Raw genomic sequence first — 14,841 nt, 5'->3', positions numbered from 1 at the left:
TTTGCTGTGGAATCAACATTAGAAGATTGATCAGAAAATTGTGTAATATGGACCCTTTACTTATTTTAGTGCAAATATCAGCATAGATTCCCACTTCCATTGTTTTCTCTTTTTCTTTTCTATGGCTACATGTGTGCATATTTAACAGTGATCTATAAAAGCACTTCTCTAAACGCTTGGATACGTTTTGATATTCCAGGTGCTCTCCCTATGCATTTCCCATCACTGTCTCATGCGACGTAATAGAGACCTGCTATTCCAAACGGGTAGGCCTTGTGCATTAGCAACCCATAAACAGCCATTAGCTCTGTTCTCATCGCATTGTCCGGATTGTGTATTACTCAGCAAATGGAGCAGTGGAAAGTTACGGCAATGAAAAGAGATACGCTCCATTGACACAATAGGTTTCCCTCCTTCATAACAGGCTCATTGTGCCTCATTTTAGGGTTTATTAGGTAAATATTGTTGGCCAGGTGCAGAACAGCCTTGATTTGTTTTGCTGTATTTCTTCTTAGCTTTTATTTTACTCTCCAAAGATTCCCTATTATGACACAGGGCTTACTTTGTGCCTTGAGCTGACAATATGCCCCTTTGATAATTCATCTGCTCCAGTCAAAACTTTTTCCTGTGTAGTCGACTTGACATTGACGTCTGCACCTCAAGGATCCTTTTGTTAAAATAACAAACTTCTCTAATTATATTTCTCTTCCATTTTGTACTCAGGGCTGCCTGATATGTGCAGGCTTCGAGACTGCTGTATTCCAGATAGATAGGCATCCTGACTTGTCCTCTGTGTATATTTTGTGATTTGGCTCAGTTGCCATAGTTTAGTTTTCAGTTTTTTAGTTTTGTTTTTGTCACAGCTCATATTTTTTAACAGTGGCATTCGTTGTGTGGAGAAATATACTGTTGGATGAGTCATTATCACTTTGTACATTGACTATAAGTGTTAAAACTAAGTGTTAGCCTGCTGTTGCTCCTGAAACCTTTACACCACTCTTTGTCAGACAGAATATTTTTAAAACTGGTATTAGTATTTAGTGTTGTTCATATAATAATGTTACTTTATGGCAATTAAACTACTGTTATGACATTTTTCACCTGGAATAGTCCACAGAATGGTGTGAAACCTGTCTGTATGGAAACAAGCCAGTGACACCATAAAAACACCTGTAAATTAATAAATGCAACTTAAAGTAACATTACAGAACATTCAAATCAGTAACAGCTCTCTGAGAGCTACAAATATTTGCCATTATATTTTAATAAATAAAAATACAAATGTATTACTATATTTATTATTTATTTATTATTTATTATTAATTAATTTATTATTTTATTTATTAGATGTCCTGAGACACCAATGAGTATTCAGTCATATGATGACAGGGCTTCCTATGCCACTGTTTCATTGGCTGTAACAGAGTGATGGCAATAGTAGTGCCAGGAGCCTAAACTGCAGGACAGTGCCAGTACCTGAAGATGGCGACTTGAGCAGGCGTGAGTGAAGACGCTGTGCACCAAACTTTGAAAAACTTTTCAAAAGGAACTTACTTGGCTTCATCTTCAATTAAACTTGCCTTATAACCGTGGAAAAAGAGCGACTATCACCACAAGTGTACCTCCCTAACGGAGCCCTACTCGTGCGCTGCTAGCAGTGGGACTTTGTTGACAATATTCCATGGAAAAATGTATGGACATTACCTCACGGATATCTCATCACCAACAAGCAAAGGGAAATCTGCTACAAACTTCTACATCACTGTTATCCGGTAAAGGATAATCTTAGAAGGGCAATGGACACAAGCTGTACATTTTGTGAACTGAAAAATGAAACCACATCTCACTTATTTTGGACCTGCTCAGGCTCTGTGTGTTTTTGTAAAGAATTCATACATACACCCATAAACATATACAACTTCTTATCCCATTTTACCCTTTCTTAAAAAGATGTGCTGTTTGGATTTTGCAGTGTCCATCATACAAAAAGTAAACAATATTATATAATGAATCTGTTAATCAAGTAACCTAGTAGTTGGTTTCAAGGGAAGGGGTTAGCTGATAATGTCCCCACTAAAGCTGAGACCAAACCTACGCCCTTGTCTTGAGGACCAGTTCTGTCATGCCAAACCAATATTCTTCACATCTGAATAAAAATCATTGTCAGGATGTATGAGGGAAAACTAAGTGTGATGCCCACATGTCATGCCCAGTGACACAAGAAAAGTATGCAGCAAAGATCAAACCAGCAACCTGTTGATTAAAACATCTCTGCCAACTGAACCTCTGTATCAGCATGACACTTAACGTTTAAATCACGTTGCTTGGAGATTCAGCGCTGAGGCTCTTCTTGATCAGTATAATTCTCATGTACAATTCATGAGGCTCTACCAAGGCCATACTCTATTCTTATCCCATCGGACAATATGCACTGCAACAATCACTTATGCACTGTTTCCTTACGTGCCCTCCAAACCCACCTCCACAGTGTCCCTGATGGAGCCGGGACCACCGCACCGAGACTGTATTACGATATCGACTCCTCATCCACTTAGCGGGAGAATCAGCTCTGTTTCCAACTAATTAAAGCCATTAAAGAGGGGAACACACTAATGCATTTGGGTACAGATAAGAGAAAGAAGGGGCGGCTGGTGTTGCTTTCTGCGGCAGGTCAAGATGAGAGTAATTAAGTGGGTATTAACGACGCAGCGTGACATGTAAAAGAGCCTCCAGACGAAACACAAGGGTTATGGTGCTGATATGCCTGTCATTTAGACTTAATATAAGAGATGATTTCCCTGAAATACATCCTCTATAATTATGTTTGGTGTATACGTGTAAATAGGTGGCTTTCACAGGATAGAATGGGATAATGTCATACTTGCAGATGGAAGGCAAGAGTTGATTAGTGTTTCTTGTGTTGGATATGTCTTCTATAGTGACTGGGCCCAAGAAGTTGGAAAAAAAAACAAAAAAAAACACCCACATAAAATAGGAAAATTATACTATTTTACAGCTTTAAAGTAAAATGATCTGATGTAGGCAACAATGGTGAAACGTGATCTAATAAAAAACATTTTGACATCTGCAATCTGAGAGTATTTTGCCTCTGACTTTAGTTGCAACTCAAGAAAGACTTTAGTTTTTTATTATTATTATGATTATTTTAAACTTTTTACCTTGGCATGTTAACAATTGTAATTTTAAAAATGAAAAAAACAAAACAAAAACATAATGCATAGCACAGTCAGATGGCCATTTTGAGATTATGTTTCAGATCATTTCTTTCTTCTTGCTTTGGGCCAGAAAAAATAAATGATCTGATGATTTCCACTTTTGGATGAAACATAATCTCAAAATAAGTGTTGGACATCTGCCATCTGAGTGTGATATGCATTTTTTTTTCATCTCATTTTTGAAATTGCTGCTCCTTCCATTTTCACCTCTATAAAGACACTGGTGTCCATTTTCTGTTTAATTTTCACAACTGTAATTTTATCTGCTCCGAGTCTCCAGTATTATTCATCTTTATAATGGCGTGATGTCACCTTAAACAATTTAAATAAAGGAGCATGCATGCCCAAAGAAATGTGTAGGTTAGTGGATTGAGTGAAGTATAAACTCTTCCCATATAGTGCACTTGTAAATTCACAAAAATGAACTTTCTCTCTATCATCTTGTTTTGCACATCTTTAAACCCACCATCACCATGTGCTCTCTACAGTGACTGCTGAATATTTGCCTCCAGTGTGTCTTTGACTTTGATGCCCTTTGTTCTATCATCACTAAGAGAAAAAGAAGAATAGTTACCGGGAGAAAAATCTCTCTTAGGAAACAAAGCCTGTCTCTAAGACTGCAGCTGTAATCATGTCTCGTCTTATATGTCTGATCACGGTTACATGTCGGAGAAGAAGCAGCAGGGACAGTGACAATGGAAGGTGCTGTTTAGGGAGGAAAATTAGGGTGCATTAAGGATTTGAAGTTCACATTTGCACACACACACGTTGGGTATTTCTGGTGGAAATTACACTGACTTATACTGGAGACTGATCCTAAAATTAACCATAGTTGCTACTTGCCTAATCTTAACCTAAACGTATTATTTTAATCCATATCTTAACTTTTACCCACTTTGTTAATCCAAAAATATAGGATTTACATCACAGGGATCCAATTTTCGTCCCCATAAAAGAGGCAGGTTCCCTAATAGAGTACAAAACATGACAGACACATGCAGAGATCACATGAAAAGAGGGACTCTAAGATGAAACTCAGAACTAAACCCGAAAAAAAAAAAAAAAAAAGGCTAGGACATGTCTGAAGACACGCTATATTCCATATCCACAGGCAACAGGACAAGACTTTATAAAATTATGCAAATCTTTCATATTAGCATTATTTATTGGCCTCTCACACAATAATAATAATGTCTAAATTAATCAATAACTTAATTAGATATAGATACTTTATTGATCCCAAAGTATATATGTATTACAAAGCTGTTACTTTTTTTCTTATTTTCCATTTTTGTTTCTATTGTGTGCCTCTGTACAGGTGCAGTTTTCTTGTAGAAGTCTTAGGTGATGGAATCATTTTAAAGCAGCCGATTGGTATTGGCTTTCAGGATGTTTGCTGTTTAAGTTAATGCAGTTATTAGATTGGGTAAATGCGGTGGTTCTGGTTACTCAACATGAATTATTTGTGTCTACGCAGTGGACCTGTGTGTTCCAGCCTAAACCACTTCCCTCATTGATCGTCTGAACTGTTAACAGCCCCAGCGCAATGTCTATTATATGGTGTTTTGTGTCTGCTCAATACTAGACATTTAAATGGAGTTTAGTAAATCAGGCTGCTGACTTTATTAACAATTAAAATTTTTGTTTTAGGCTTTAAAAGGTGCTCTTTGTAACTTTCCTGGTAGAGGGTATGCCACCTGCTTGCCGCCATGGAGATGTCATTGCTTTGTTTGAAGAGTATAGCTTTTATTTTATTAGTTATCTTAGACTTATTCAATTACACGCTATATTTTTGCTCGGAAAATGAACCTTACTGCATGAGGGGGCTTGCCTCTGCACAGATCTGACCTGCTCCTAGGTCTGAGGTATTTCCTGCTTGTCTCCATGGAGATAGATAAATGCTATAATGGGGAACAATGCAAGAAAAGCAAAGCACATGTTCATGAAGACACAGATCCTCTACCAGAAAGTTATAGTGCATCTTTAAAAACATAGCAAAGGAGAAATTCAGTTCTGTCAACTGGACAAAGTTTTAGTTGAATACATTTTGCAGCTCATCCAAGCCGCTACTTCAGTCCTGGTCAGATTGCTAGTGGACACTTCCTTATGTCTGCCCGAAGGGAGGAGCTAACTACACCGAAACTACTCTGAAACTAATCCTGAACTATAACTGGACGACTGAGAGATTTCAGAGACATCTTAAAAAAAAAAAAAAAAAAAAAAAAATGCAAGAAATGTTTTACCTTATTTGACTCCAGATCCTGTCACTGAAAGGAAACTTAAACAGGCACACGGATGTATCGTTGTTTTGTTCAGGGAAATAGCTCTTTGGTTTGCATCAGGCACTAAACCTATTAACACACTTATAACACAGAATTTCAATATTTACTGAGGCTGAGTTCATTGCATTCCCAGGTGACAATGTTGATTCATTGGTACGCAAACCAGGCTTCACAACCCTCCAAGTATCCACCCTAATGACTGCGTTCTGTGGCGGAAACAAAGGATGCAGACCTGCAGCTGTTCCCACTCGCTCACAGGATAAAATGAGTTACTGATGAGGCAATGCTCATATCCAAATCTACTCTGGAAATTAAACAGAATTACACCAACTCGCTGTGAATACAAAGCGTGATTTCTCACTCTTACTAAACAAGCTTTAGGCCAGATGTGAGTGAAAACTAGTGTGGGCCACTTCTCTGTTGCCAAATCACTGATCTGAAGTGTAATAGCTACTCCTTTATTATTATATTATTTTAAAGGTGCATTGTGTAACTTCTGTGGTGGTGGGTAGTGGTCTATCAAATGCTTTTCGACATGTAGATGTTTTTGCTTTGTGTGGATTGTTACATGTATTAAAGCTTTATATCTACATTGAGACCAAACTGGACCAAGTTTCAGGTCAGATGTGTGGAGATTCAACCCCAGTCACAGTCAAAATGCATGTTTTCTAGGTATTTTTGAGTAATAAAAAAAGATCTGTAATTGAGTAAATGTTAGGTAGAGCTGTTTAATGTCATACTGTGGAACATATCCATAGAAACCACCAGTATATTTTGTTAGGATGCACTTGACTAACTGAGCAATGAAAAAAATGCTTAATTGTTAACAGGAATGAATCATATTTATGAAGTGAATGACTGTGTCCTGTTTTCATGATGTAATTATAATTATTACATGTTTTAATTAATTATACACGCAAAGCAATTAAAGCAAATAATAGAAGTGTGATTATTATGTGCAGGGGATTACAGATTTGCTTGTACGGTCCACAAGAGTTTTCTCAGATTATTTGCCATTTCAGAGCATGTCATGGAGTCTCGAACATGGACAACTGGTAGAATCAAGATTTAGAGATGGGCCCCCAGACTCCCCCACAGGTCCTGACAGGTTGCCCAGCGGTATTGAAAGATGGGTCAAATGCAGAAGGCACATTTGCCTACAGGGACAACTAAGTAAACCTTACCTTAAATTAGGTCATTTAAACCAACTTGATTTTCTTTCACTAGTTTAAAGGTTGGTGAAAATCTTTAAGTAGTAGTTTTATTCCATTGTTTTGTATTGATTTTTTTAAGTTTTAAGACACAACATAGCGACAAAAACACGCATTGACAAAGAACATGAGTAAATAAGTATAGACAGACACATACATATGATCTATAGGGCTGCCAGTAAATTGATACCCACTTAAATCAAGAATGACATTTTTGTTAGATAGTAAGTAGAACACACTGTCTGCCTTATCATTTCACTCTAAAAGATTTGTCCATTTGACAGAAATGAATGTTCTTTTGCTATTGAAACTATCTGGATGAGTGAGGAATTACACAGACATCCTCCATGAAAAAATACTTGGACACACAACTCCAAAGATGTCAGTCAAAACAACTATTAAAAGTCTAGCCACATACTTTACTTTACTTTGCAATCCACTTTTCTTTTTTGAGTTGAGTTTACATCTCCCTCTAGCCCCATCTGCATGTTCTCACTGCAAGAGCACAACTTTTTCTTCTTCCCCAAGTCATCCATAAAATAACGCTAGAGATCAAATGTTCCCAAATAAAAGACAGGAGCTCCTCTGCTGTTACCATGCCGACATGGCGTGTTTAAAATGAAACAGGAGTAAAGGCTTTGGGAAGCTGATGCTGCTCTGGCTCGTGATAGTATTGAACACACTACAGCAGAGGAGTGTGCGCTGAGAGACACTGGGGAGTGAATGGAAGTTTGCATACTAATGTGAGCAAGTCTCCAAGAATTTTAATTTGTTTCCTCCAAACCAGAATGCATATAATTAATGTTCCTGGACCAAAATTACACCATCAGTTCTTCATTAGAAAAATCACTTCAGGGGCCAATTTTGTTTGACTCAATAAATAGACAGGAATGTCAGATGCGTGTGAAGAAACAATGCTACTTTTATTGACTAGGAAATGTGAGGAAAGAGGTATTACTCTTAAAGGTGATCTTTTAAGAGGTGAACTTTACTAAGACAAGTAGATCTGGAGCCGTATCATGTCTCCGTAACAGACTGACAGGTGGATTAACGAATCATAGGCAGGCATGGTCCATTTGCCTCAAAAACAAACATGGTGGTTTGCATGTTAAAAAGGGGGAGACTGAGAAACAGTGTGGATTTTTACAAAAGCAACAATCGAAGCATCAAATTATCATTTATCATCGTCAGTCTGCCCCAGGGCAGCTGTGGCTACAATAGTAGCTTGCCACCACTGAGTATGGAGTGAATGAACAATGAACTGTAAAGTGCTCTGGGTGTCTTGAAAATCACTATATCAATGGGATGACTAATTAATGAATTAATCACAGCTAAAATAAATATATTATATATTTTGTTGTTTTGTCTTCCACATTTCAGAGACATGTGCTACAAATAAGTAGCTGTTGCAATTCCAGATCTTTCTTGATTTGACCAGAATGTAAAAGGGATTGGCTGGTCAATCATCATTAGCTAATCAGTATTGTATTTTGAGCCATACAAGTGTGAGTAATCCTGCATTGTACTGAATGCATCTATCTCATTTCTCCTCCTAGAGCCACCTACTAAAAAAAAGAACATACATGAAAATAATTTTTTGCTACTGCAAAATGCCACTATGAAAAGGCGTAACTGGCAACATAGTCAGGCATCAAACATTATTTATCCACAAGGGAAATTACTTGGACACAGTTGCTCACAAATTGCAATAACAGTTACAAGAAGAGCGAGTAGAATGGTAATAAAATATAAAAATAAATAAATAAGAATACAAAATGAATTCTGTGTTGTGATTATATGATGTTTAGGAAGCAGGTAAAAGTCAATACTCCTGTTTCAGTAGAGTTTAGAACAATATTACAAAATGAAATAATGACCTGCGTGAAAGATTACTACTTTATGGCAGACAAAATCATAATATGTCTTAATTAATATGGATCAAAATCTTAAATATCTCCATCAGTGTTAGAGAACTCAAGAAGTTAGTTAGGCACCAGAAAGTCCCGTATTTCACTTTTATAGGGACTGCCAATCTTAATCCCTTTGCGCTGTAGCGCTTATAGCTATAGCATGAGCAGAGCACAATAAATCCTCATAAAAGAAGACAGTCCAACTTGGATCCCCTATCTCATTATCTCAGCTTCCTAACTCCACACTTTGAACGAACGATGCCATATTTCCATTTAGACACGAGCTCTTGAACATTACATCACATTGGTTATCTGAAATGTAAATATGATACTTTTTCTAATGCCTTTAGACCTGTCATTACTGTCATCTTCCAATAGAACTTATTAGAATTTATTATGTATATAAAAATGTTACTTTTCCATGCTGGAGCAGAGGCAGAGCATTTTGAGATTTGGAGATATAGACAGACTAATAATAAAGGATTGCTCAAACATGTGTGAATGAGACAAAACACACCTTGGTTATGTTTTTGATGAGGTAACAATATTGTAACATGGTTTAAAGTTCACAAGAATCAATTTTGTGTAATATAGAACCTTTAAAATTTACATTGCACTTATCTCATATCTCCTCCCATGGTCCTCCTAGTGTTGTACTTCTTTAAAAAATAAATAACTAAATAAATGTTATAATATGATGTATACTAGAGTTTAGAACAAAAATGTGGTTTACAACTATTACCACTATAGCAGACAAAATCATAATCTTCAAGAAAGTTGGATTTGGCATCAGAAACTCACCTATTTCACTTTTATTGAGCCTGCCAATCTTAATCTCTTAGTGCTGTAGTGCTTGTAGCTATAGCGTGAGAAGAGCACAATAAATCCTCATAAAAGAAGACAGACCAACTGACATCCCTATCTCATTATCTCAACTTTCCAACTCCACACTTTGAAGGAATGATGCCCCCTGCCATATTCCCATTTAGACACGAGCTCTTGAACATTGGATTACATCTATTAATCCACCCCTTCCTTTCCCCTCATAAGTGCATTAGCGTACTGTCGACCTGTGGAGGCTCCATAGAAGTCATTTACCTATGGCATAATGTGGTAATAACTCGGAGCTGTACATTGACTGGGCTAATTGACTTAGGGATGATGGAAGCAAAGATGTTAGTGGGGAGATAGATGGCGGGATGAACGCGGTATATGACTTTAAATGGCTTATCTATCACAGGGGAGGTGATGAAACTGTGTGAAAGTGACTAATATAGTGGCCCGATCACACCCAGAGATTTAAAGGGCGCGATTCAGGCTCCCATATGTCCATACAGCACACTTCATATTGAGGCAGGCTTTAGACAGAAATAATTGAAAGAGTTGGAGCCAGATGGCATGCTGGGAAATGTCGTAAGTATGGTAATAAAAAAGGTAATGAAGTGGGGATGAGGATGATGTTGTGCTAGTGCAATTTTAGGACACCTGATACATAAAGCCAGATAAACTTTTTGAAAAATATGTTTCAAATTTTTTCCTTAAAGATCTAGTATGGTTTCCCAGGAGATTTCAGTTCTTTTCCTGGAATGTTTTAGCCTGATTCATCATCTGGAAACTGTCTGACCTTGCAGCATTAGGATTCATTCGCTCGACGGTACGCAGGTACTTTTTAAAAATTTAATTATCACTGCTATTTGGTTGTGACGTATGTAATGCGCCGGAATGCCTAGTGATGTCCAAGTAATTGCCGGCACAACAGCAAACAAAGCAGAGAGTGAAGATTCTCGATCTCGGGAATTGTCGCCAACACAGAATGTATGGCTTCATCTACATCCATCTAGACTCCTTTGTTTACTGTTATGCTGTACCACAAAAGGGACCCAGACAGACACTTCAGTTTGATGTCATGGTTTCACAGCTCTTCGCTGATTGGCCGGTCTACAACTTCCGGGGTTCTTGCAAACCGTCTAGTGTATTCTGATTCCTGACCTAGTCACTGGAGAGAAATTGAGTGGAGGCACTAGGTGGGGCGCGCCTGGCTAAGACTGTTTCAAAGTAATTACTGGTTAGATCTGTGGAGAGTCATTGCTCCCATAAGAAAGCATATTTCTCACCATATCTTTGACCAAGAAAACACACAAAATCAAATAAATGTAAGATAGATGTTTAATGTCATACTATAGAACATTCTTAGCAAAGCAATAATAAGATAAACTGGTGGCGTACACCTCACTAGAAGAAGTCACACAGGGCATCTTTAGACCTAGCATGGAAGCAAATTCAGTGTATCACTATCACCTACTTTGCAGTCCTGAGATAAGTTTTCTGAACTATCTAGGACCATGATCACATCGAACCTTAAATATTTAAAATGTCTTCTGGCAAGGTTTTCATGTCTGAGAACTTAACTCAATGTCTGCAGTGGACATTGAAATATAGATCAGATACACTGTTACCGCTTGGGTCCATTTTTGTATGTGTCTCCCAGTAGGCCAGCATCATTGAACGACAGCATAGGGACGGATTCCTGCTCCACGCCAAAGACCTCGAAAGCCCATTACTGCACATAAAATCATGATAACAAGTCGTTACTAGTGAACACATTTGATGGACAGAACAGCATACTCAAGCTTGTTGTTGTTTATGTCAGTGTTTCCAACTGTACTGTTTGTATCCTTGATTAATGTGCTGCTTTGCACTCCAGAAAGCCTTAAGAGTCATGCACACTGATTTAATTGGCAGCTTTCTCACCGGCATCATTCACTTTTGAACTCTGCATTCATTAGGCTCCTCTCACTTCAGTACATCTTCTCTTATTTTTCTAACATAGTTCATTTTGCACTCGCTGGATTACTGGTAAATGCTCAAGATATGCAAGAATAAGCAGCAATCTACATTTGAAAAGTTCATTTGTAGAAACAGATGTAGCTCTGTTTTTTTGTTGGTTTTTTTTAGTTTTTTTTTTAGCTACAATTTTAAACACACATTAATTACAATGTAGTTAAGCAGATTTTCTCAAGAAAAGATGTAAAAAAAAAATAAATAAATCTGTATTTCATTAAAACTGATCTGGCTTTTGAAAGCACTGCTAGACAATGAGTTAAAAAGAAGCCTTCAACCTTTTGTGTGCAATTCAGAATTTTGCTACAGTGTTTATGAAAAAATAGATGGAAATAAATAGAGAAGAAATATTGGCCTATTTAACCTCTGTCCTTGGTACTTTGTTGATGCCAACCATGAAAGCAACAATTCAGAGACATTTTTCCCATTGTAAAAATGTTGTGACAGCTCACCTCTGCAGCCTTTGAAAACTCCAGGACACAATGGTGCAAAGAACAGATGTGACCTGACTTTTGTCAAATGCCAAATGGCAATGTTTAACTGCAGGCTTCTATGTCGCACAGAAAATGTCAAAATACGACTTGGAGAGAAGGATGAACCCGAGCTGACACTAGGCCTGTCTGAGCACATTCTACCACCAATGCTGAACTTCAAAGCAAAATATAAGCTTAAAACCCCCAAAGTAGTTCACCCACTGAAGTGACATAGACCTCAACAGGTGCCAGACGCCAACAGCTGTGGTGCTCTGACTCGATGCTCTCATGTCACCCATGGGAGACAATTCGCTGCATATTTTTCTTAGCTAAAACTGGCATAACATGAGGTTGAACCAAAACTCTCGTGGTTGAACATTCGAACTGCACAGTATGATATTTTAACAATGTTTATCTCACAAGATGATATTTATTGTATTATTTTAGGGGTGCTATCTGAATTGCAGAAATGCTAGGTTTTCCAGTTGTTTTGGGGCTCTCATTACTGTCATCTTACAATAGAAATCAATGTGTTAAGAATACACTACCAGTCAAAAGTTTTAGAACACCCTAAATGTTGCAGCTATTTATTGCAATTCAAGTCGTGAAGAGCTTGAAATGGTACAAAGTTAAGTACTGAACAGACAGAGATTAAAACAAAGATTAAAGATAACAAAGCACAAGTACAAGCTCTGCCAAAACTACATCAGGAGAAAAGGACAAGATGGTAAACTTGAAAACATGGAGTGTCCAGCACAGTCTCCAGACGTAAACCCCATCGAGTTGATTTGGGATGAACGGGACAGAAGAATAAAAAGCCAAGCAACCTACAAGTGCCACACATTTATGGGAGCTTCTGCAACACACTTGGGAAGAACTTTTTTAAGAATATTTGATTTCTTTGAGCCATGAGTGTGTTCAGCTTTTATATCTGTCAAAGGTGGACACAGGTTAGAATATGTTTTGGTCAACAGTAAACAGTAAATAGTAAAAAAAAAAAAAAGCTTTTGACTGATAGTGTATATATTAAAACAAATAATAAATCATGCTGTGCGCACTGAAGCAGAGCACAGAATCATTGGCCCCCTTTTTTTTTCTTACCTCTTTCTGCAACACAGCACAAGGAGTGATCAACTGTGACAACCCACAATGCTAATGAGAGACTTTTCACCATACATTATTATCCATACCTAGTGAATGAAGACTTTGCAAGAGTCTGCTATTTGTATTTGCACTGAATGCTCAATTTAACATTCAACTCACCAATAATCTCTCTGAATGTTCAGGACTTATCAAGTCACATTTTTACATAAAAGGGCTTTCTAAGCATTTTAAATATATAAGTCATCTTAATTGGGTCTGGAATGAACAAACACACACACAAAGACATTTCAAAATGTTTTGTTACATTGTTTGTCAAGACAGTGGAATAGTCATAAAAATGTGGTTTGCACAAAAGAACAATACTATCTCAATACCGAGACGTGAGTACAAGGTTACGTGGGGCCCAAACATTGTAAGAATCAAAATCAGCACAAATAAAAACTTATCAATTGTCTCTCACCCTTTGCCAAACATTTCTGTTATTATTTGTGCTCTTTTGTCTCCATCATCTTTTACACACGTGAGTCTGTTCATTCTTTCATACTTTTCATTTACTAGCGTAGAAGCACTGTTATAAAAATCCTTTATTTCAAACACTCAAATGACAATGTTTATATTTGAGGGCTGACAAAGAATTAAACAGATCTTTGTATTTCCGTGATACAGTGTCATTCACCTTGACACACAAAGAAACACCCTCAAAAGAGTAGACCAATTTTGTACCCAGAATGCAACATGTCTGGTTCTCCCCCATCACTTGAGCGAAATCCCCTCTATCAGTGAAGCGTTTAACGACCTCTTGACCTCTGTCCAGATAAGTGTGATGGAGAGGGTCCCTGGTTGACTCCTTTGGGTGCCTATTTAAGGAGCTGCCAGTCTGAGCGCCCTGTTCCATCCGAGGCAGAAAATGGCTGGTGGAGAGGGCATGATTGATGCTTCCTCATCTCTCAGGCTGTCATGCTCTTGTGATGGGCACGCACTTTATTGACTCTTTTTTTGGAGTGTGACTTGTCTCTTGGCTCGTGAGTCTGTGAGGGACTGCAGTCCAAATGGTGTTGTTCAGACTGTCAGAGGAAGAGGAAGGCCCATCAGATAAGGCGTCCAGGTGGGATTGGAGAGGGCTGTGTATATGTCACAGAGGATGGACGGATGGATCTGAATCTACATGCACAGGCTATAAGGCTCTAGTTGACAAAAAAAAAAAAAAAGGACAGACTATTGGTGGCCTTCAGAGTTTAGAACGTGTTCATGTCATACTTGATGGAGGGCAAGATAATAACATTGTATCAAGGGTGTAGGTTTGCATAGGGACCATTGGGACATGTCACAACCAATATTTGGGGAAAACAAAATAGTCCCTACCGTATATTTTTTCCAAACTCAGTAGTATTAATTTCACACCTTTTAGTTTACATTTTGTTTATTAGACATTCTGAGATGTATTCAGTGATATGACAACAGGGTTACCCATGCTGCTATTTCACTGGCTGTAAGAGAGTGATGTCATTAGTGCTGCCAGAAGCCTAAACTGGGGAAGCGGCAGGACAGGGCCAGCACTCGAAGATGGCGGCTTGAGCAGGCGTGAGTGAAGACACTGTGCACCAAACTTTGAAAAACTTTTCAAAAGGAACTTACTTGGCTTCATCTTCATTTAAACTTGTCTTATAAGGAGTCACCATAGAAAAAGAGTGACTATCGCCACAAGTGCACCTCCCAAACGGAGCCCTACTCGTGCGCTGTTAGCAGCCGCACTCTGTTGACAATATTCCATGAAAAAACGTACG

Source organism: Boleophthalmus pectinirostris, unplaced genomic scaffold (assembly GCF_026225935.1).
Source record: "Boleophthalmus pectinirostris isolate CB_2022bp ecotype Guang Dong unplaced genomic scaffold, ASM2622593v1 HiC_scaffold_4, whole genome shotgun sequence".
Lineage (NCBI taxonomy): Eukaryota > Metazoa > Chordata > Actinopteri > Gobiiformes > Gobiidae > Boleophthalmus > Boleophthalmus pectinirostris.
The sequence above is the reverse complement of the archived record's forward strand: the minus strand, read 5'-3'. Positions refer to the sequence as shown.